Source organism: Lonchura striata, chromosome 2 (genome assembly GCF_046129695.1).
Source record: "Lonchura striata isolate bLonStr1 chromosome 2, bLonStr1.mat, whole genome shotgun sequence".
Taxonomy (NCBI): Eukaryota; Metazoa; Chordata; class Aves; order Passeriformes; family Estrildidae; genus Lonchura; species Lonchura striata.
Window position 1 is genome coordinate 23,010,180 of NC_134604.1, and position 21,585 is coordinate 23,031,764.

Here is a 21,585-nt window from a genome sequence, read left to right on the forward strand (position 1 = left end):
AGAGAGAGAGAGAGAGAGAGAGAGAGAGAGAGAGAGAGAGAGAGAGAGAGAGAGAGAGAGAGAGAGAGAGAGAGAGAGAGAGAGAGAGAGAGAGAGAGAGTGAGAGAGAGAGAGAGAGAGAGAGAGACAGACATGTACTTGCCACATTCTATTTTATGACCAGTTTGTGTGGGCTCCATTTGCAAATCACAGTTTCCAAAGCCATGAGCTAAAGGCTGCCGCGCTCCCGCCCCAAATCCCTTTTCTCTCAGCCCCGGCTAGCTCTTGTGGGGCGAGGGCGGGCGATGGAGGCACCCTCCGCCGCTCCCAGCTGGGGTTTGGAGAGTGCCTTTGTGGGTTCCGGGCAGCGCTAGCAAGCCTCGCGGTGGTAAATGAAGAGCGGATCCTGCTGGGGGCTAAGTCCGAGTTTATTGTAGCCCAGCGGGGCCAAATATCCTAGAACGGTGCCAGCCAACAGGAACAAGCACAAGGTGCTTGCACTGGCTTATAAACTGTAACGACCAATGGGGATAGGGATAGGGGGTGGCTCCGGGATGGGGGGATATGATGGAGTCCAATGGGGGAAAGATATGGGGGGAGCCCCAGGTCCTCGCCCAATCACCCGGTGCCCTGAGTAGAAGCTTCTGGATGGATGGGAAGGGGCACTGAGTGATAGACAAGGCACCCGGGGGGGGGTAAAATGCCTCTTTCAGGGTGATGGATAGATACTGGGAAGGCGGGAAGGGAGGACAAGGCGGGAAAACTGGGGATAAACCAAGTTGCACACGGGGGTACAAAGGAATAAACCAATACATAATACAGGGATAATAAAACATACAAATAACGCAACTCCACATCAGGCTAACTTAAAACTTCTTCAAACTGATTGTATTCATTCAGCTGCCAATTCAGATGCTGCTCTCTGTGTTGTTCAGCAGCAGCTTGTTGGACTGTCTATCACAGGACTCCATGTCAGAATCCAGCTTTAATTAAATGTTCTGTTTTGCCTCTGTCCCCATCTTTCAGACTACCTTCCAAGTAAGTATCTGGCCAGTCTGGCAATATGAAGATAAGGCACCCGTCACTAGTATGCTTTAAGGGAGCACAGATATCACATGGTAACTATTGAATGAAAATGTTTACAGAAAATAGTTTTGTAAAACAGCTCAGACTAAGCTGTTGCTGAATGGTTGAGCTCAAGCTTCAGGCTGTATAAGCCAAAAAACACAGCTGTATATTTTCTAGCTGCAGCTAAAACCAGCAAAGTGTACTGGAAAAACCTTTTTGGGGGTGAGGGGGAGGGAGCTACTCTCCTAACAGAGGATTACATCTAGAAGCAAGTGTGAATATTTTTCTGCTCTGCTGGTTCTGTACCTGCAATAGCACACCACATAAGTGATGATTGTGGTTTGCACTTTGATTGTTGAATGGCTGCTTTCACTTGATTTTGACATCTGCTGCAGTAATTATTGTAGCAACTCTTGTCGGAAGCTGGACTTCAGAGCACTGCCCCTACAGCCACAGCTTTACAAACAGAAAAAGTAAGGCAGGAAGGGATGAGCTCATGAAGCACATTTATGCAGGCAGTTAACAGCACACGCTTTGATGGAGGTTGTAACCTAAAATGTTAGGGGAAATAAATATATTGGGGAAACTTGGTTTATGATTAGTTGCATTATGGGCCTTACGGTTTTGTTAGTAAATTCATCACAACTTTTCACTTCTTCCATCCTGCAGATTTTTGTTTATTTTAAATTCTCTTATCCAAGAGAAACCAAGGCATTTCATTGTAAAAGCTGGGGTCAACTAGGGTGCAGGTCAAGATGTCTGTCTTGGGTGTCACCTCCTGTAAACTCAAAATCTAGCAACAGTCCAAAGAAAGGTCTTAGTTCAGAGAGCAGTGAGGTAATTAGGACACACCTTGCTGGTGAAGGACTGGGAGATGTGATGCTGGAGCAGAGGTATCAGAAAGAACCCGTGAAAAGGGCTGGCAGGTTTGATAGTCCAGCCTGATATGCCTTTGGAACAAGAGCAAACAGGAATTCCAGTGGTGACAGGAAGGATGCTGACAGTAAGCAAGGTTGATATGCAAAAGATGGACCCTTCTGTGCAATTGACTTACTCTGGAGTCTAGGTCTTGGGAGAGTAGGGCTGTTCCATTTTGCTTTTCAAGCTATATAGATCAGCACTGACTTTTTGTCCTGGTCTTAAATGTAATTTGTGGCTTACATCTTTTGTATTAACAAGGTAACACAAAGACTTAAAGGTAGGATAATCAACTCCAGATAATCAGTCTCATTATGAGATTATGTTACTCTGGGAAGTCTGTGTTTCTGTCAAAATTTGTCAAGAAATGCATTCCAAGAATTGGGAGATACTTCCTTTTACTACTAATGCTTGCATTTCCACTAGGAAGCTATAGTTTTGAATCTACATATTCTGTGAAAATGTTTTGCTTATAAATTCCTGCTTATTCCTTCAGGAAATAATTGGAACTACTCACTAAATATAATCACTTAGAATTAGAAGAAAATTCACTGTCGGGAGAGAACAGTCAGCATTTCTGAAATAATTCTTTGCTCTATGCCCATGCAAATAATCACTTGAAATCACTGCCTGACACATATCTTGTAAGAATCCAAGTCCCATTTTTAACCCAGACAAGAGAAAACTGTACTTCAGGAAACTACACAAGGCAGCCTCCCTAAACTGAGTAGTTTTCCAGTCTTTACAGATTCACTCATGACAAAGCAAAACAGCCTCCTGACTGAATTTACACAGCTAAATGAATAACTTTTAAAGTGTTTAAAGTGTCATTATGAAAGTAAAAATATGTGATGTGCTGTATATCATCTCTACAAAACCAGAAGTAGTTATATTATAAATAAACAGAGTTTGTTTGGTATTAGGGACATAGGAAATTCCATTCAAGAACAGACAAATGGCAACATCTTGTCTGGTATCCTGCATCTGGCACAGGCCTATAACAGATGCTTAAAATACTTGGCTGCCCTGGTCCCATAGTCTCCCCTGTTCCACCTCCCACCAATGTTATAAATCACAGTTTTCCTAACCTCTGGTGGAAGTCCCTGCCCTGCTAACTTGCATAACATGGGAGGTGGAAGCAAGGGCCAAGGGAATACATTTGCCCTCTGTGATCCTTACTGCACTATTTGGTACCAAGTTTGCCCAAACTGTGGTTCTGACTGGTGCAGAACTTGTAAGGCATTGCTGCCTGTGTTGCCCACGTAGCCAAAGAAAGCAGCTCATAGGTGAGGACTGTGCTTGGCTCCAGGGAAAGGTGGGGAGCAAACCCCTTCGCACCCTTGTTTGCACACAGGAGGCCAGCACAGCTACCATGGGCCTGGTACTATCAGCTGCCGTCATTCTGTCAATTATAGAATATTTTATATTATAGGCACTGCCTCCTAATTGCACCCTACTGCTTAATGATATTTATATCCTGGTGTTGCTTTCTGGGTAACTTTGAAAGTTTAACACATGATGACTAAAAATTCAATTAGTTTATTATTTATCAAGCAGAGTTCACTTTTGTCCTTATTCCAAAGGTTATCAAAACGTGGTTCATCTACCCAGTGGGCCATTTCATGCAGGTTCCCGTCTTTAGGTGACTGGTGCTTCTAGCCATTGTCTCCAGTGTGACATGCCTGTATCCAACAAAACTGACTGTGACATTCTCCCTTACTAGAAATGTTACTTGCCACAGATGATCTCCTTCATAACCAACATTAAATTCAATGGTACAGTTCATTAAAGGCCTCTAAAACAGACAAATGAAAAATCAAAACATTCATATTTAAAAAGTTAAAATTTTTAAAAACCTATATATTAATTGCATTAAAGCCTCTCTGTATTCCCATGCAAAATATAATAGTATTTTAAAAAGGCTAAAGAGAACTTATGACTATAGATAATGCAACCAGCTAGGGAGAAAAAAAATGCATTTGAAGGAATAAAATTGTGCCCCTCAGTTTGGACATATTGTCTCTACAGTTGCCAAACACTGCTTATAGAGACTGGCCTAATAAATTTTTACATCCTAATAAAGAAAAACTGAATTAGCATGGTGTGCAAGGGTGCAAGGACTGTTTAATATAGTTTGATATGTCAGTTTTCTCCATGCTCAAGAATTCTCTGATTTTGGTTCCATTCAATTGAATATAATATTCAGTGTCAAGGTCTGAATCTAGAGCAGACCTTTGATCTAGCTACCCCAAATTTTGTATCCACTAAGGACAAGATTTGGCCACATCTTCTTGAAGGAGTGGACATTTTAAAGCTGTAACAGTACCCAGGAGAAGTCTGCATCCTCTAGCATATATTCCAAATCAATATTACATTCAATGAGGCTCAGTATTAACAGCAGCTCTGTGACTTTCTGTACTTCTTTCCTGTTTCACAAGAGCAATGACTTTCAGAATATTCGTCTTATTCCAGTCAGGAACAGTTGTAGAGGTTTTCAAGGCAGACAAATGAGTCAGGCACTAGTTCCAAATAAATAAAAATGGTGTTCCAAGTTTCCTAGACAGCTTTGAAAACTACATACAGAAATTCACTGCTTAATCTATTATGTTCTACATCTCACATTTAAAAGGACACAAAATCACTTGCATTTTATTCCAGATATAGGTTGTTTTGTCCACAGCAGTCCACAGCAATCTCATTTTGTCTCTGCTGTTAACATACATGCTGGCCACCTTGCTCATGCCATTTCTAAGAACACAAGTAGCACTCTTCAGAGCAAAGAGAAACTGCTGGGGTTCCCAGACTGCCATGGATATCCTAAATAATAGTGAACCAAATTTCCTAATGTCTGTGATTGCATTTGCCCGTTTGTTTAACAAGGATGTTAATATTTTGGTTTTTGAGGAGAAATGTTGTAAACTTCAATTAATATATCCATTACAAAAAGGTCATGAATTACAGCTTTAACTGTGCAGTAAAACAGAACATCTGTGTGAATAAATAATTATAAGGAGATATATAAAACTATAAAAATAACTTCTTTACTGCAAGTCTTGCCTTAACAAGAAACATAACTTCTTCCCTCAAGAAATCTGAATACACTGACTCATGTCTTTGTTTAAGTGGCATGGTAAATTTGTTCTTTTATAACATGTAGTAGTTTAGCTTTGAACTTTTGAGTTTTGGAAAAGGCAGAGTGGAAAAATGTTTTCATAGGAGAGGAGTGCACATTCCAGAGCTGTCGACTGTTACTTGTTTATGAGGCAGGGGGAATACTACTTTGGTTTAGGCTTTGGTTGATGCAATTTGTTGTCTGGTATTTTGTGATAAACCAGAGCTTCAACTGTACACTGAAGTAGTTCAATTTTCTCTCTCATCTTTCCAGCTTTTGCTTGTTCAGGATTCTGACCAAGCTTGAAACTGACTGCTGTTGAGGAGAGAAAAATTAGTTGTGTATTACTAGAAAGGATGATCCTTTGTAATATGCAAAATAGTCCAGTGAGAAAATAACACATAGTTTTTGGTGAATTATAGAGCTGCACCAAAACATATTGGAGGAACGCAGATGATACTACTTGTGAAAACAGAGCAAACCAAAATGTGAGCCATTCATGGTGCCTTTGTAACCTGAGTAACAGTTTTAAACACAATTTTCCTGGGCTGTTTCATGTTTATTTCATGTATTAATGTCTGATTGTATCAAAAATTTTAAAATAAGAAAATAAAATAAACTCTCAGTAGCTTATTCATTCAAGTAAAGTAAAAAATATCTTTTTGCTCTCCTGCCTTTTTGAAGGCTATTAACATACATTCTTTCTTCTTCCTCGTTCTAGACAAGAAAATGCAGATTGTCAGGATTCTTCAAATTTGATACTCAGCACTGTTTTGATCTCTTCATTACTGGATGTGGAGTCTGGATATCAGAATTGGTATAAGGAAGTACTCTCCTATTAAACTGAGGTAATTTTCTGACAATAAGTGAAAAAGTCTAATGCTGAAACAATGCAATTAACATGCCTAAGTTCCATTTCCTAAGAAAAATTATTGCCATCAAAAAGGATTTATCTTGTCAAAAATCTTCAGAGACAAGAGGTAGACACTACGTGAGAATGCTAACCTCTAGCCAGAGATGAGAACTTCTCCATTCACAATGCCAGAAAATGTCAGGGTATTCTAAGAGAGGGAGGCTTTGCTGTGGACATTATCTTTTTTTCAGACAGAAACTGAGATCAGTTTCTACTTATTGCGATAGGCATCCCTGCAGTGGCCTGTTTCATAAACATGACTCACTCAGCAGGGAAGGTGCCTTTCTGAAAGCCCACCAGTCACTGGTCAGCAGTGTCACCTTTCCCCTGGAGAAGGGAACTGCTCACAGCACAGAGGTGATGTAGGCACAGTACAGGAACATGCAGCTGAGGATGCACACAGGAAGGCGCTCAGCTGCAGAATTGTAGTAAAAAAGTACAACCTAAGCAGGTGGCTCTGAGGCTTGCCCAAAAGCATGCAGAGATATAATTAACTTCAGAACCAAGTCATGTAAAAAAGATTTTCGAAAGTATCTCTTCCTTTCCTGGCACACCAGTAATAAAGATACCAGTAATAAAGATGTCAGTTTTGTGTCTATTGCCCTTATAGCATTGCACAACATTCTTGGTATGTCAGCGTGAATCCTAAAGGGGTTAAAATCATCACTCCAGACAAAAAGAAATAAAATGCAGAGCTAGGGGCACAGGAAGATCAGTGAGAGGATAGATATATTCTTATATCTAACAAAGCTGCTGCAGGCTCCACGTTTGCTTTCAAAGTAAAGGAATTCCATTACAAAACAGTAATCAAAATGGAATATAGTTCTTTGAGGTCACTGAAAGCCTGTCTGTTAAACAAATGATACTACAATTTTATTTTTTTTCCAAGGCTTCATATTCCTTATATATTTTCAACAATTTTTGTCCTATCTGTCTCCTAAACCAGAACTTTGGACTGCTGAAAAATTGTTTGCTTAAAGCCAGAACTCTGATTTCAATACCTTTCTGTTATTAATATTCCTTAAGTTACATTTCAGCTTCCAATCAAGGTTTGCTGCACCAGTTTCTCTTTTGATGTGAGTCCACTGTACAGTACCTTGGATCTCAGCTAGAATGCACACCATGTCATATGAATAGTAAAAAACAATATAGCTCAACTTCCCCAAAGTAGGTGAATCAGAAGTTTTAAGGATAATTAAAACCATATTTTTACCAGCAAGCAGAGCCAGTAAGTAATTGAAGCTATACAAATACATTCATATCCACATTGCACTTCATTAGAAAAAGAATCTCGCACCCAGAATACAAAAATTCAGAATATTGAATAACTGTGGAACCAAAAAATGGAAGAATATGGTGGTCTTTGCATGAGAAGTGCATCGTAAAACGGATCCAATAAAACAAGGTGATTCTTTAGACTTTGTATAAACTTTTTTATGTCTTTCTTAGGAGACTTTGGAAAACTTGAAGGACTTTTTACAGAGTAGTATTACTTACAGAAGAATTTATTACTTGTATTGTTTAGGTGAAACTTAGTTATGTATGAATTGATTTACAAATACATGCAAGTATGGAAGTGCATGTATATTTTCTGGAAAGCCTGTACTGAATATTTAAGACCACCTGATAGTCTGTGTTAATGTCAATAGATAGGTGCCAGTCAATTTGATATTTTATGTCAGCAGGTTATTCTACATGTGATAATACGTCTGTGTAAATGCAACAGTATGTGTCTTATAGACGTTGTTTACATGCAGTTCTCAACAGGACTTGTGTCTAGACCAAATCTGAATTTAGACTGCTGTCACTGAGAGCAGAATCTATGATTTTGTACAGTTTCATGTTTATTTTTATTTTAAATACTGGCTTTCTTTTCACTGCTAACTACAAAGGCTGATTTATCAATATAAGTGGAAGTTACCCAAATAGCAGCCAACATAGAACAAAGTCAATAGCAGCAATTCATGGCCTTGTTTAGTTTGTTGTGGTTTTTTTAATGCTCAGAGCCCATACAGGCAAGAAACTATTTCCCATACTGGGGATGGAAATACTGCTAACCCCTTTAAGAATACAAAGCTAAGAAATTAAATTTAAATGATTTAGTAAAAACAAAACACTTTCCTCATTTCAAAAAGGTAGCACTGCCCAATTCAGCCAACTTGTGGCTACCTGCAAAAGGGAATAATTTGATCACCTATGCCTGAAATCACACATTTTTAAATTGTTCTAACCACAGTGTAGGCACAGCTTAACTGAATGATTTCACCATCCAGAGTTATTTCCCACATTCCTTTGTTGCTCCACTAATATAAAAAAAATTCAGGAACTGGAAAGTCATATGATCCATAAAAAAGAGAATATTGTGGTTTTAAAGAAAAATATTTATTACCAAGTAAGCTTTTTTGATTTATTAAATGATAGCTTCCCATCATAGTATTTTTTGATATGGTGTTTGAAACCACAATGATTGTACAAATCCAGCGCCTTATTTGTTTAAAGGCACTCACTTGTGTTTTTCTTAATAGAAATATCAGTTCATGACAATGCCAGGTTCATAGAAGTTTGTCCAGGAATAAATTATTGAAAAAATATTTTTTTCCTAAAGTGTCCATTAAGCCAGGGCAGGCACTGTGTCCCAGTGCTAGTCTTCTAACATCAGATTTATGGGATGTTATAATTAACAACAGGTGATGGGTAGCACTACATGCACCGCAAGCAAAGTGAAAAGACTGGCAGCTAAGAGCCACTTGTGAATCATCAAAGCTTTTCCCTGGATAAACTCAGTAGTAAACCTGATAGGTCTTCTGGCAATTGTTTTGGGTTGGGTTCTTTTTGTTTGGTTTGGTTTGTTTGCCCGGGTTGTTCTTTTATTTCACCACCACCCTTGATCCTTTTTCATATCAAAGATTAGGGACCATCTGTCTGTTTTTACAGTTATGTTGCTTTTCCACTTCTGTGTGTACTATCTATAAAATGAGACAAATTATCCTTCTCTACTCACAGAGGACTTCTTGGAGGATTACAGACAAGTCTACACAAAATTTTGAAACTACGCTGATTTTTAAGAGACACTTGTGTCTCTAATATTCCAGCTCTTTCAAACTTGTGTTCTATACAAATAACAGGGAAAAAAAAAAGTTCAAAACACATGCACCCTCCACTTCAATTTTAAGAAAGGCTGTGCTTCAGCTTAGGGCTAAAAAGGATGAAGAAAGACACTGAAACACATGAATTGGCAAAACAAAAATATGTCCCAAATGAATTTTTGTTTGTATTGCTAAACAAATACCTTGCTAAACAAATATAAACATTGCTAAACAAATATAAACAAGCAAGGTATGTTGGGAAAGGCAAAGATTTTGTTCAACCAAGTGAAGAAGGACATGCATCCCAAATCTACCAACAGATGTAACTTTTATGAATAATTCTCAATGTAGTAACTTGATGTGATCATGATATTCATATGTTAATTATATGTTATAGCATATTGATTATAACAAAGGAGTACTTTATTTTAATTAAAAGACCACATCTGTTTTGGATAACCTAAGGTATATTTGTATGGACACTAATAAATACTTTAAATGCACTAACTGGTAGAAAGATATAAGAAAGAAATCTTTAAAAAAAACCTTAAAATAAGAAATATTAACAAGGGAAAAAATCCGTATTTGTGATGTAGAAAGGATTGGAGATTTTTAATAGATATCATGCCAATAGTCCATGATTTTCTCTACAAATAGCTCTTATATGTTAAATTAATTTCTGCTGAAGTTCTTTTACTGTGTTTCTCCCCTCCTTTCATCCTCCCCACCTCAGAATACACTCAAATCAGTGTCAGCCTTAAAGTTTTTAGTACTATTATATAAGAGAGAAATTGCTATTACTCTAGATTTATATTACTAGGTTATCAAGAGGACCACATGGTGCAGTGGTGAATTTATCCTGCTTGCTACAGAGTTTGCACTTCATTAAAATTCACATAGCAGTGCTTATCTATAGCTGAGACAAGACGTGGCCCAGGGGAACACTTGTTACTCTGGGTAATTAATGAGAGGTGATGGGAAATTTTTCTTAGTGTTCTTGATAATCTCTAGGGCATCATCCAACTGTAAAATTTTGGCCTTACTGAAGTGGAAAGCAAATCTCATCAGTAACTAGAACAGGCCAAGACATTTCTCACAAAGCACTTCATGACCTGGTGTCATCTGGCAGTTTCTTTCTCAGTAGTCTTTTTTCAGAGGTGGAGCAACAATTCAGTTCTATTGAATATTTCACATGCATACATTGAAAGTCTTCTTTTCTTTTGGCAATCATAAGCATATTCTAAGAAAGGTGCTGCACATTTTTTAGGGTAAATACCTTTCTAAAGGGCTTGAATCTATACTCCAAAAAAGTCTCTCAGCTTAGTGAACTTGCAATCACATCCTCTATAGGAAATTCGTGGTTTTGCATGGGCAGGAAGAAAATGCCTGTCAAAATGCTTGAAGACTCAAGCACATAGCTTGACAGAGCTGGAAAACTTCCTTTTTCTAGAGTGAGGCTAGCCTCAAAGATAATTTTTTAATTAGAAAGAGAAGAATCACTCCCTCCATCAGATGCTCAAAATTAAAGTTCTGTTACTGAAAAAATAATACCTTTAAAAAAGAAAAAAAAACCCAAACCAATAGCATTTTATTGTTGTGGTTGCTAGGCAGAGGTTTTCAAATTCATTTGAGACCAAACAGAAGTGTGTTGTTCTTACTGAAGTGCTTCAGGATAGCTAAACTTCTACTGCATAAAAGTAGGAGGAAGTTTAAAAATACTGAAAACATTTTCAATTCAAAAGAAGAATCTTCCCCAACCCAAAGGACTATTCAAACATCAGTCAGGTCTCCTAGAAAAAGCTCAGTGATTTAGGCAAGTGTTAGACAGAGCTGAAACTGACTCGGCAATTTTATTTCCCTTTAGCTCTTCCAGGTACAACTTTATTATTACCAACTGTAAATAATGAATTATCATTTATTTAATATTTTATGAACAATTCATTAGTTCAGCCCTTCTTGTCCTAAACCTAAAGATTTTTCCCAGCCTTATCTATTTAAAACAACATTATTTGAAGAGTTATGAATATACAAAATAACTGAATCATGAACAGTTATGTATATGGGACAGAAGTTTACAGGCCAAATTTAAAGTGACTGATATTTCATTTAAGTGTTGCTGCAACATAGAGAACAGCTGAACAGATACTGATGGGCAAGTTTATCGAATCTTACAAAGAGAGCTTCAAGCTTCCTATTCCTTTTTTTGACTGACCCCTGGCTCACAGTAAGATTTTTCTGATTAAGAACACACTGTATTACTGCTGGATGCTCTTGTTTAGTGTTGTACAAATTTCACTGTGACAGGAGCTAAATGAAAGCCCATTTTCTCAAATTACTAAATAGCATCATGAATTCTAGCATGGACATTTCAAAAAAGTTTATTTCTCATTGTGATGACTGATAAATGCTCTCCGTAATAGATTCACAAAGAGATTAACAATGTTATGAGTTTAGCAAAAGTAACTGGCTCTCAGCATTAATTGCTGCCTTGAAATTCTATTCTAAACAAATTATTGTACCACCTTGGATCCAAAAAAGAATCAGTTCTCATCTTAACAGGTAGATACTTAGATGGATGTAGCTTCTTGATGCTACTTCTTCTAAATCAAAGTTCATGCTGGTATTGTGCTTTAAGAATGAACTACATATCACTGATTGAGTAAATTATGAAACAAGACATTTCTGGGGTCAAGTTACCATGTGTGCCAAGATCTGCATTTCAGATGCAAGGCCTGGATGAAAGATCCGTACCCACACGCATGAGGCACATAACTTTCCCTGAATACTTCAGTGAGCAGCAGCAAGGCCACCCACTGCTTGTGTAAGTCTGAGTACAATTTTTATCAATTCCTTTGTGTGAAAACACACTGGTGATACACTCCTTAATGTAAGAGTTAGGATGATAAACTGGTTACTGTTTCTGAAATAATAGCATGTTGAAATCTGCTTAGCTCACCTCCCTGAACTCAAGGATAGAACTATATGAATTCTATCTTAAAGAACTTACAGTCTTGCTGTTTAAGACAACCACATTGCTTATCTAATCTTTTGGTGTGTCCTGAGACCTGAATCAGCTACCTCAGTCTGTGAATGGCTGGAGTTAAAGCAATGTATACTTTTCACACCAGGGACAGAATTAAGATCTCCCTGATAGTTTGTTTAATATTTATGCAAGCGTATATGTGCTTATATCTACAACTTTCTTGATGGGGAACTAAAATCAAAAGTCACATAGAAACAATACAAACTCCACCATATTTGGGCTACAGAAATAAGAGAAAACTAAGATGAAGGCTCTCTGCAAAAATAAATTACCTTTAAACTTGTACAGCACAACAAAACCCATAAATTTTCCAATTCAGCAAAAATATTCTTTATATTTTTCTTCTCTTAATAAATGAATGAATACTACCAAACCTGCTAGAGACTATAGGTGGTGTGTCCTTGTCATGCTAACATCCATATAGCTACCGAGACACTTGCTGTCATTGTATCAGGAAAAATCTGTGGCAGCAGGACAACAATTCTTCAATATGAATTTTGGGGAGAATATCTGTTGAAACCAAAGGTTAACTGCCTCAGATCAGGTTAGAAGGACTGCTGAATGAATATCCTGCAGTGGAAAATAAGTACCATGTCACTAGTGATTTGCCCCTTTGGACATAAGGAAGAGGCCTGAAGAAAGCAGAAAAATACGGAGAAAAACATTGGCCCAGTGGAGACTGAATACAAGCCCAACTGTGCTGGATCAATCTACTCAGGAGAGTATCACATATAGGTACAATATTCACAGTCATGCTATAGACACAGTAGCCCACAGCAACTCATTCCAAACAGTTCTCTTATTAACAGAGTAGTTGTGGGAAAGATTTATTACCACTCAGCAGGCTGTGTGCACACTCAGCATCGTGAAATGAGAGATCCCCCTGCAATTCCTGCAAAACCTGGTGATTCCTAAGGAACCACAGGCCAAATATGGCCTAAGAGTTTTAGACATCTGAAGAGTCAGGTCAAGTAAGGAATATAAGTGTGGTTTGCTGAGTGGAAGTGTTAAGCTTGTCAGATTGAGTAATAGTTTTTTAACCTGAGCAGTCCAAGCCTGCTACCTTGATAACAGCATTGTACTACAGGTCATGATAAATGTCATTCTTGAACTAGAGGCTTAGCTTTGTCTTGGAAGAGCCTTGCCAGAGTTCTTGGGGATATTTTCTGAGAACAACAATGAATGTTAAATATCTTTTTGTTCTTGAGATTTGAGCAGGTGGACTTTGTAGTCATTGGTCTTGCAAAACAGTTTGCAGCAGGGAAGGATTAAGGTTCCATTACCTAACTCAAAAGACTGGCCAAATATAAAACAAAAATGATGAAAGAATTTGGTTGTAATTTGGTCTGGGTCTTTGAAGGGATAGAAATATTCTTGGATGTGTCCTTTGTTTTGACACATTTATGCTGATTACAAATGGAAGGGCAAAGTTGGAGTATTATTTCCTCCAAACTGTCTCAGCCCCACTTCGTTCTAGTGTCTCTGACAGAATCCCTTTGACAGTGAATGAACCTCCTCTTTTAATGTAATTGTTCTTGAAGGTGTTTAAAGCATCCAAAAGAGAAAAATAAATAGTTTTACAAGTAATTTGTGGAAATCTGGAAAGTATCTATAACTTGTAACTTATACAAGGAAATGTAATTTTAATAAATCTTTTGCTGCTCTTTTAGAAAAAAAAAAAAGTAGAGACAGAAAAGCTGCATCAGTACTTTATTTCACTTAAAATTCAGAGAGCTAAATCTGTGTCTTTTCTCTTATGTTTTACTGAAACTGCCTTGGGTGCTGCTTACTTCAGCAGCATCAATTTCAGGAATGAAAGCTAATTAGTGAGAATAAATACAAGCACATCTGGAGTGAAAAAAACCAGGCTAAAATTAGATCTTTATATACTTCATTTGAAGAACTGTAAGAGCATTCAAAAAGGAGCAAAGCTGAACAAAAGTCCTGTGAAGCACAAGATTTTTGTCCTAAACTACCAAAAATTGGATGATCACCAACTGACATCCAATTTCTATTTTAAAACATAGGTCAGCCTTAAAAAAGGGGGCTCTTTAAATTTTGATGTAAGTAGAAAAATATACACTTGTTGCTTTGAAAAGAGGGAAGAAAATATTTTAGTGTGTTTTGCAGTGCTGCATTATTAATTAGCAACACAGTAATCCTTGCTCCCACCAGCACACAATGCTTCCTGCTTCAGTGATGCACTCCCTGGGAAGGGGCAGTGAAGCTCCCTTGGGCACATCTGTGCAGCTTCATTTGGTAGTAGATTTAGGCTTTCAATGAATTCTTTCCTGGTAAACTGTGGAAAGGCAGTTCCTGGGAAAGCAAAGGAAAACTTGTCCCATTTTAGTGGGCAAGCTTCACCCATGCTACAGAATGTTTTTGACAGCAAATGATGAGGTATCCTCAACTAAATTTTTATCTGCGCCCTGACAGGAGGTGAAGTAAAGAACAGCCATCCAGCTCTAGTGAAGATTATGTTTATGGACAGGATTGCAGTTTGGGCAAACCTCCTCCTATTAGGGCTCACAGCACAGTAGCACTGCAAAGACCTTAAGATCAACTCAATATTCATGGTGAGATTAAAAAAATAAAAATACTTTCTATTGAGTCAACAGTCACAGGAACTGTGAAAAAGAAAAAAGGAACAACTTAGAGCTATGCATGGAAGTTACCATCTGTAGTATTTCCAGCTATTCAATCAAATGCACAGTTAGCCATAAAATTTACTGAAAGAAGCACAATTCCCCTGAAGAGTCAGAGGGAAAAGAAATCAGATTCACAGTTTTTTTTCTCCTATACAAGCAGTAAAACAAGCAGGTATTTGCCAGCACTTCTGTGAGGTCTATAAAACTGAAAAGAGGGACAATTCTAGTACTTGCGCTACTTCCACTCCCACCCACAAAAAGCAAAAGCTTATTCTTTTTCTAATTCACAGAAATCAAAGAACTTGCGTATCTACAAATTTAGGAATTTATCATCAGAAAAACTAACAAAAAAGTAAAACCCAAAAGCCCAAATATCCCAGACACCACACATCCCCAGACACACCACAATTAGTTTGGTAGGTAGGTATAAAACAGAGATGTAGGTGGGCAATATAACACTGGTTAAGGCTATTTGATTTTCACCCTAGCAAAATAGGTGAAGTCTGTGTAATGAAACATCATCTTTTAGAACACAGGAGAAACATTTCCTTGAGATGCATTTCCTGATATACTCTCATTATTCTTTAGATTGGAGAAGGATGGTGCTTCCTTCTCTAGCTGGGGTAGATGATTCTGCAGCTTGAGCTACTACTTTGATAAAAGCAGAGGGGGAAAAAAGCTTTCTAAGTCCAAATTCCCATGAATAAGCACATCAAACATCTTCACAAATACTTCACAACAGCTTCCAAACTCAGTGGTTGGCACTGGAAACAATCAAGTGAAGAAGATGAAATCAAGTAAATAAAACAAACTGTAATGTGCTTATAATATTTTTTTCACATCTAAAATAACTTCTTTTTAATGCAGTTATGTTTTTCCTGGAAAGACTCACTGCAGAGACAGATTATAAGCTGCTTCATTCCTCCCTTCTCCCGCAAAAGAACCTCTGTTCACCAGAAATAACTCTTGTAAGGCAAATGACTTCTAATGCAGTCGTGGGCAGCTTATTGACTCTGTATCACTACACGTGCATAAACCACCTGCCTTAATAAGCCTTGGGGATTTTACATTGAGCAGAGCAATTGAAAACCTTTGTGGCTAAGCAGTTGTCAGTATGGGTCTTCCAACAGAAGTCACCTAGACATAAATAATTTCCATTTAAGTTTCAGTTGATATTCCATGTAATTTATTTTATGGATGCTGCCTCATCCCAATCCTTTAGCTGCTCTACATCATGGAACACAACCCATTAGAAGTGCAAGTTGTGGCAACCAGTAGAGGCCCTGAAAGCTGATTAAAAGCTCACTGCTGTTTGTGCTGTCCATTGCAGCACCAGCTCAGCCCACAGAGCTTTGTCAGGTATTTTAGCAATGCTGCGAAAACCACAGCCCTCCCAGCTTTGTACACAGCTACACAAACCACTGTTGCTCTTGGGTGTGAATGATTGCTGACAGCACCCAACTGTGAGGAGCAGAGGGCAGTTTTTCATTATGGAGGTCACAGTCAAGTCCTCTAAGAAAAAATTCCACTGACTTCAGCTCTCACACAAAGCAAACATACTGGCTAGTAACACTTGGCCTCCCTTCTCTCTCAGATATGACAATTAAGCTCTGCCAGCCACCTAAGAATTGCTAAAATAAATATGCAGTGCTACTAGCAGGTACTGTTTCCACTTGTTTTGCCCCCATTCATGCTGTCAAGGCTCTTTCTCCAAAAGAAAAAGAAACCCTGGGGTTTTTGACAGGGAAGGAAGACCTCAAATTTATATCTGCTTTCTTTAATTTACCAAAGCTTACACATTATGTAGTAATATTTGTCCAGTGAGTTTGACAGGAGTGACAGTATTTAGTTTAACACAGTCTCTGCAGAATAATTTCCCTAGATAGCAGTGTGCTAGATTGTATGATGTTCAGACTCCCTCTTTGTGTTGTCTGTGTGGCATGAACACTGCATTCAAATCCAGGAGACATATTTTATCAGATGTACTGCTTTCTCTTCTTTAAGGGTATTTTGAGATGCAAATTCTCTAAAAAACTTGCAGAAACATAAACATACAGACCTGAACTCCAGGCCTGTTCGCACACAACTAAGTTGTTGTTTTTCTTTCCTTCCTTTCTAAACTGTTTTGGTTTTATCCCATTATTTCATCCAAGTTTCACAATTGTTGTACTTTGGAGATAGGTTTCTTAAAGCAGGTTCCCACTTCCATGGCAAGGTCTATTGAACATTTCAAATTAAGTGTTCCTGTTAAGCTATATGTAAAATTTGTATGTGATAGTTCACATTTGTTTTATTGGTTTAGTAGGAGAACTCAGATTATGTTTTTCTTATGAATATCTAATAGAAAGATTCCAGGGCAGAAACACAGCTAAAGCAGAAATGAGATGTGTTAATATTTTGTAATGTGTTTCTGTAGTTAATTCCTTAGCTGGTTCATCTGATTTCTGACTGATTTCACAGGTCACTGGATTTGCCAACACATTTTTGCTCTGAGTCACTTCTTTACCAAACCAAAGAGAAAGGAAACAAACTTGCCTTTCTACCTCCACTGCTAAATACAAGACAGGGCAGGAAATAATTATGGAGACAACAAAAGGAGTACAAGTACTTTTACTTTCTGTGCATAAGCACACATGTACTCTTCCATGAAAGATGTAATTTGATGCATAAAATTTTAGGAAATATTTCAAACCCAACAATACTTGACTGTTTAGTCCTGAATCAATTCTTCCCTGTGACACTTCAAATGTATACCTCTGAACTAAAGAGCTTTATATTCCAAGCTAGATCCTCTAGTCCTCCATCAGATGCCAGTGGGACGCACAAATGTGTCAACGTGACAATCCACCCTTCAAAGTGAAGAAAATCCTGTATTGAAACCAGAACACATGTTACTAGATACTTGGGTAATTTCCTATTATAAATTTGGCCAAAACAACGCACTACAACAAGCAGTCCCTGACAGCAGGCAGAAGTCCTCTCCATAATGTGATAGGGACAGGTTATACAACAGTTCATATCATTTGTTGGGACACCATTCACCATTTTTTATGGATATGAAACTTTAAAAACGTTAGCATTTATTTATTTCTACCCAGACCTCAGTATGCTAAATGAAACAGAGTGGTTTATTGGCATCTGTAAGACCTTAGATTTATTAAGGGATGAATCTATGGTAAGTTCAAATGCTAACTCAATTAGGGTGCTTACATAGGGTCTTTGCACAATGTTTATGAGATGAAGTTTGAAGTAAAACCCAGACATATTCTGTTTCTGTTTTGTACCACAAAAATTGCAGTGCAGCTAGGAAACATACTTCAGTGAGTCACATCTTGGAAAAGAAAAAGATAAATGGCTAAAAATGCAATAATAGTAGGATATCTGGAAATAAACTAACTGAGCTAGAAGATTTTTTTGTAGTCCAACTCACAATCACTTCATATTCAGGATGTTGCTTCTGCTACCCAACTTAAAAAAAAAAAGGGGACAAACCCTTCTCTTGATGACATTACATCTGAAAAAAAAGCAACAATTAATTGCTGTTGCTGTCCTGTATTCAGCTGAGTAAGGCTGTAGAGGTTGAGAGTCCAGGTATTTGCCATTTCAGCTTCTATCTTATAAATAGCCCTTAATGTTTAACTTAATTTCAGATCTTGGAGCTCCTTGCAAACATAATGAGCCAGTGCTTTAGCCTTGCAAAGACACACATCATTGTGCAGGTTCCCCTGCCAGGAAACAGGAATCAGTAGCAGAAATTGCTTATGTACTTACAGCAGCAGAAATTGAGAGGCCAAGCACCAATAATTCTGTTGGTATCATATACCTATGGGGGTTTTATTTACACAGAGGCATTCATTAAACATAAACATCAAAGGAAGAAGGAGAAAAAGGTTGCAGTAAGTAATGAAAAACAATGTCAGAATTAAGGCCCTTGATGTGTTTGAAATATTTCCCTCAGTGTTTTAACTTTTCACTTCATCCCTGCTTTTTGGCCAGGGTAAGAACTATGTAGGAAGTCACAGTCCAGTGCCTCTGTAAAGCAGAGGAGTCCAGCAGGTTCTACAGGTAAATTTCTGACAGTGTTTGGCTCCAAATGTCTCTTCTTCACCTAAATACATTGCCACAGTTGAAAGTTTGAGTTAGGCCTACACCCTTTGTCACAAGACACTGCCTTACTCATGTCCTCTGCCTCAAAGCAGGGCTTTCTTAAATTGTAGAGGCTTAACCAGAAACAGGATCAAAGTAATCTTTAGCCTGAAGCAACCTTTTTTAAAAAGTGTATTACTAGAACAGCTGCTTGCTGCATGCATTGCATTTGCAAGCATATACTGTCACCTTTTCCAAGTGACTAGGAATTTATTTTGAAGCAGAAGGCAAAGGGTAAGTATCTAACAAGTCATCTGATTTATTGCAGTAACCCTCACATACATGTAGTGTTAAAGTGATCATATGGTTGACTGTAGAAATGCTATGTAATTCAGTTCATTGGAAAGGTTTAAAGGATTAAGTGATACACATATGCTTTTGTAATTACATCAAGATGTTAAAAAGCCCATTTTTTAAAAAAAGTGTGAAATCACTGTATAGGATATGCAAGCTAAACCAAGAGCCTACTTTGGAGAGAAAAGTGAAAAGATATATTTGCCAAGTTAGATATCAAAAGTTTTGGCACCTCTGAAGATCTGGAATGTGTCTACATGTAGGTGTGATTCAAAACAGTATACACACATTTCCAACAGCAAGATCTGCAATTCCCCACCATCCTACCAAAAATGCTAAAGGATTCTGATAGTCTCTGTAGTATCTTGGCTGAGCCTGCCTGTTCACTGGTGTCACATGCCACTCTGAGTGGTTTTAGACTCCAGCATGGATAGCAGGACTTAGTATCCAAAAAGTCCTTAATGCTGTGTTATTTGTAAGAAGTAAAACATGGAGGCTTACTTTTCTTTTTATTGTTTTGTTTGATTGGTTTTGTTTTTTTGTTGTTGTTTTTATTAGTTTGTTCTTCTAAAAAGCAATGTTTCTTTAGTATGATGTTTCCTGGTCTATCCATTTGTTCCTCCCCTGAATAACTTTCGAGATTGCTGGGCAATTTGAAACTAATCCTGAAAGTCTAAAAGAAAACCATATCCTTGCACAAGTTCCTGAAAGTCAGTGGGTGAGCAATGGGTAAAGACACAACTTGGCATCTTCACAGACAGAAAGGCAGACAAGATTCATCTGTTAGTCATTCAGTTTGGCCTCAGGAAAGCAAATAATGCAAATCCAGGAGAAATCAAAATTCATTGGTTTTGCTGCTAACATAGCAACTTGGAAAATCCAAATCTTGCTATCTTGGGTGATACATAAACAAACCATTAGGGATCCAGTCCTGCTTCCTCACTATTGATTGAGATAGGAAGGGAAGAAATACAGTCAGCAGAAATACAGTGAGACAATACAATACAGTTTAGGAACTTATTATTGTATTGCACTCCAACTCTTGTATTCCATCTTCCAAACATCAGCCTGTTTGGTTGGGTTCTTTTGTGCTGTTTTTGTTTTAAAGTGTCACAGGAACGTTACATGTTCCAGAATTATGAATTTTTCTTCAGGGAATATCTGTTTGATGAGACTATTCCTCAAGGATCCAGTTTAGACTGATGACACTAAATAGCAATGATAAACACATAATTCACTTTTAGCCAGCATTCTGCTTCAAGGTGATCTGCATGGCAGAAAATCAGAATTCATTACAACATTTTTCATTGGCTTAAATTGTCATGTAAAATCAGGCTAGGACTCCCTTGTAGGCTAACTCTGACTACAGCTCCTGGGATGTCACCTAAAGGTAATTTCCATTAACAAAGCAGGTATTTTCCTGGTTAGGCTGTAGACTGAGCAAGAGAGAGAGGGGGATAGGCTGGTCTTAAAGGAAAATATCTCGAGAATAATACATTATGAAAAAAACAGACAGGGATAGGAGTTTATATCCCACTTTGAAATTACCTTTTGCTAACATTAGTTACTCACAAAAAATGGATAAGTTTTTAGCCACATGGATGTTACACTGGATTTGAGCATGATGAAAGAATTTGCCAACCTCAGTCCATAAGGTAACCTAGTTTTGACTTGGGTTCTATGTTCCCTTGAATAAAATTACAATGATCTACCACAGCCTTCGTCCTGCTGTTTAAGTAATCTGAAGGCTTTTTTTCCAAAACTTCTTCTATTGATCTATTAGGTTCTTGTAAACACTATGACAAAATATGAATCCTGATCATAAAAAATCCCAACCAGACAAAGATGAAAGATGGCTTTTTCACTTCATTTGTACTGAAGTGTAACCTTCTACTCTTAACAAAGTGTTTGTAATTAGTTTGTAATCAGAATTTTATTTAAGCAGATTCAGATTGTAGCATCTGATATTTGAAGTTCAAAATATGAGTGGTCCTTATGAACATATAAAGACATATATTTCAAAGATTTTTTTTTTCTTGACTCAGTAAGGGAATGCTCAGCCTCACATTGTAAGGGCCAGAACTTGCCATTGCAGGTTTAAAAGCCTGCTTGCAGACGGATTCATCTGCAACTGGCTGCTACAAAGAGCATGCCCAGAAAACCTTTTTGTCATTTAGAACTTGAGCAAAGAAGCCTAAAGACAGTCAAAGAATTCAGATGAACATTTCTGGATTTTGTTTTCTACTGGTAGTGTTTGCTCAGAGAGGCAGCCTTACCAGGGAAGCAGAGTGAAAATGTAGGTTGTCACGTTAAGAACACCACTGAATATGGCATAGCCAACATACACACCAGACTGTTGCTATTATGCTAAACACATT

The 21,585-nt window shown here is 37.8% G+C and overlaps 1 protein-coding gene across 1 annotated transcript in view; it reads left to right on the forward strand.

Moving 5' to 3' along the window:
• COL8A1 (collagen type VIII alpha 1 chain) overlaps positions 1 to 21,585 on the forward strand; it is a 107,082-nt gene that overhangs the window by 10,927 nt on the left and 74,570 nt on the right. The window contains exon 2 of the mRNA XM_077781217.1: positions 5,799 to 5,925. The gene's annotated coding sequence lies outside the window, so the exon portion shown is untranslated. The remainder of the gene's footprint in view (positions 1 to 5,798; positions 5,926 to 21,585) is intronic.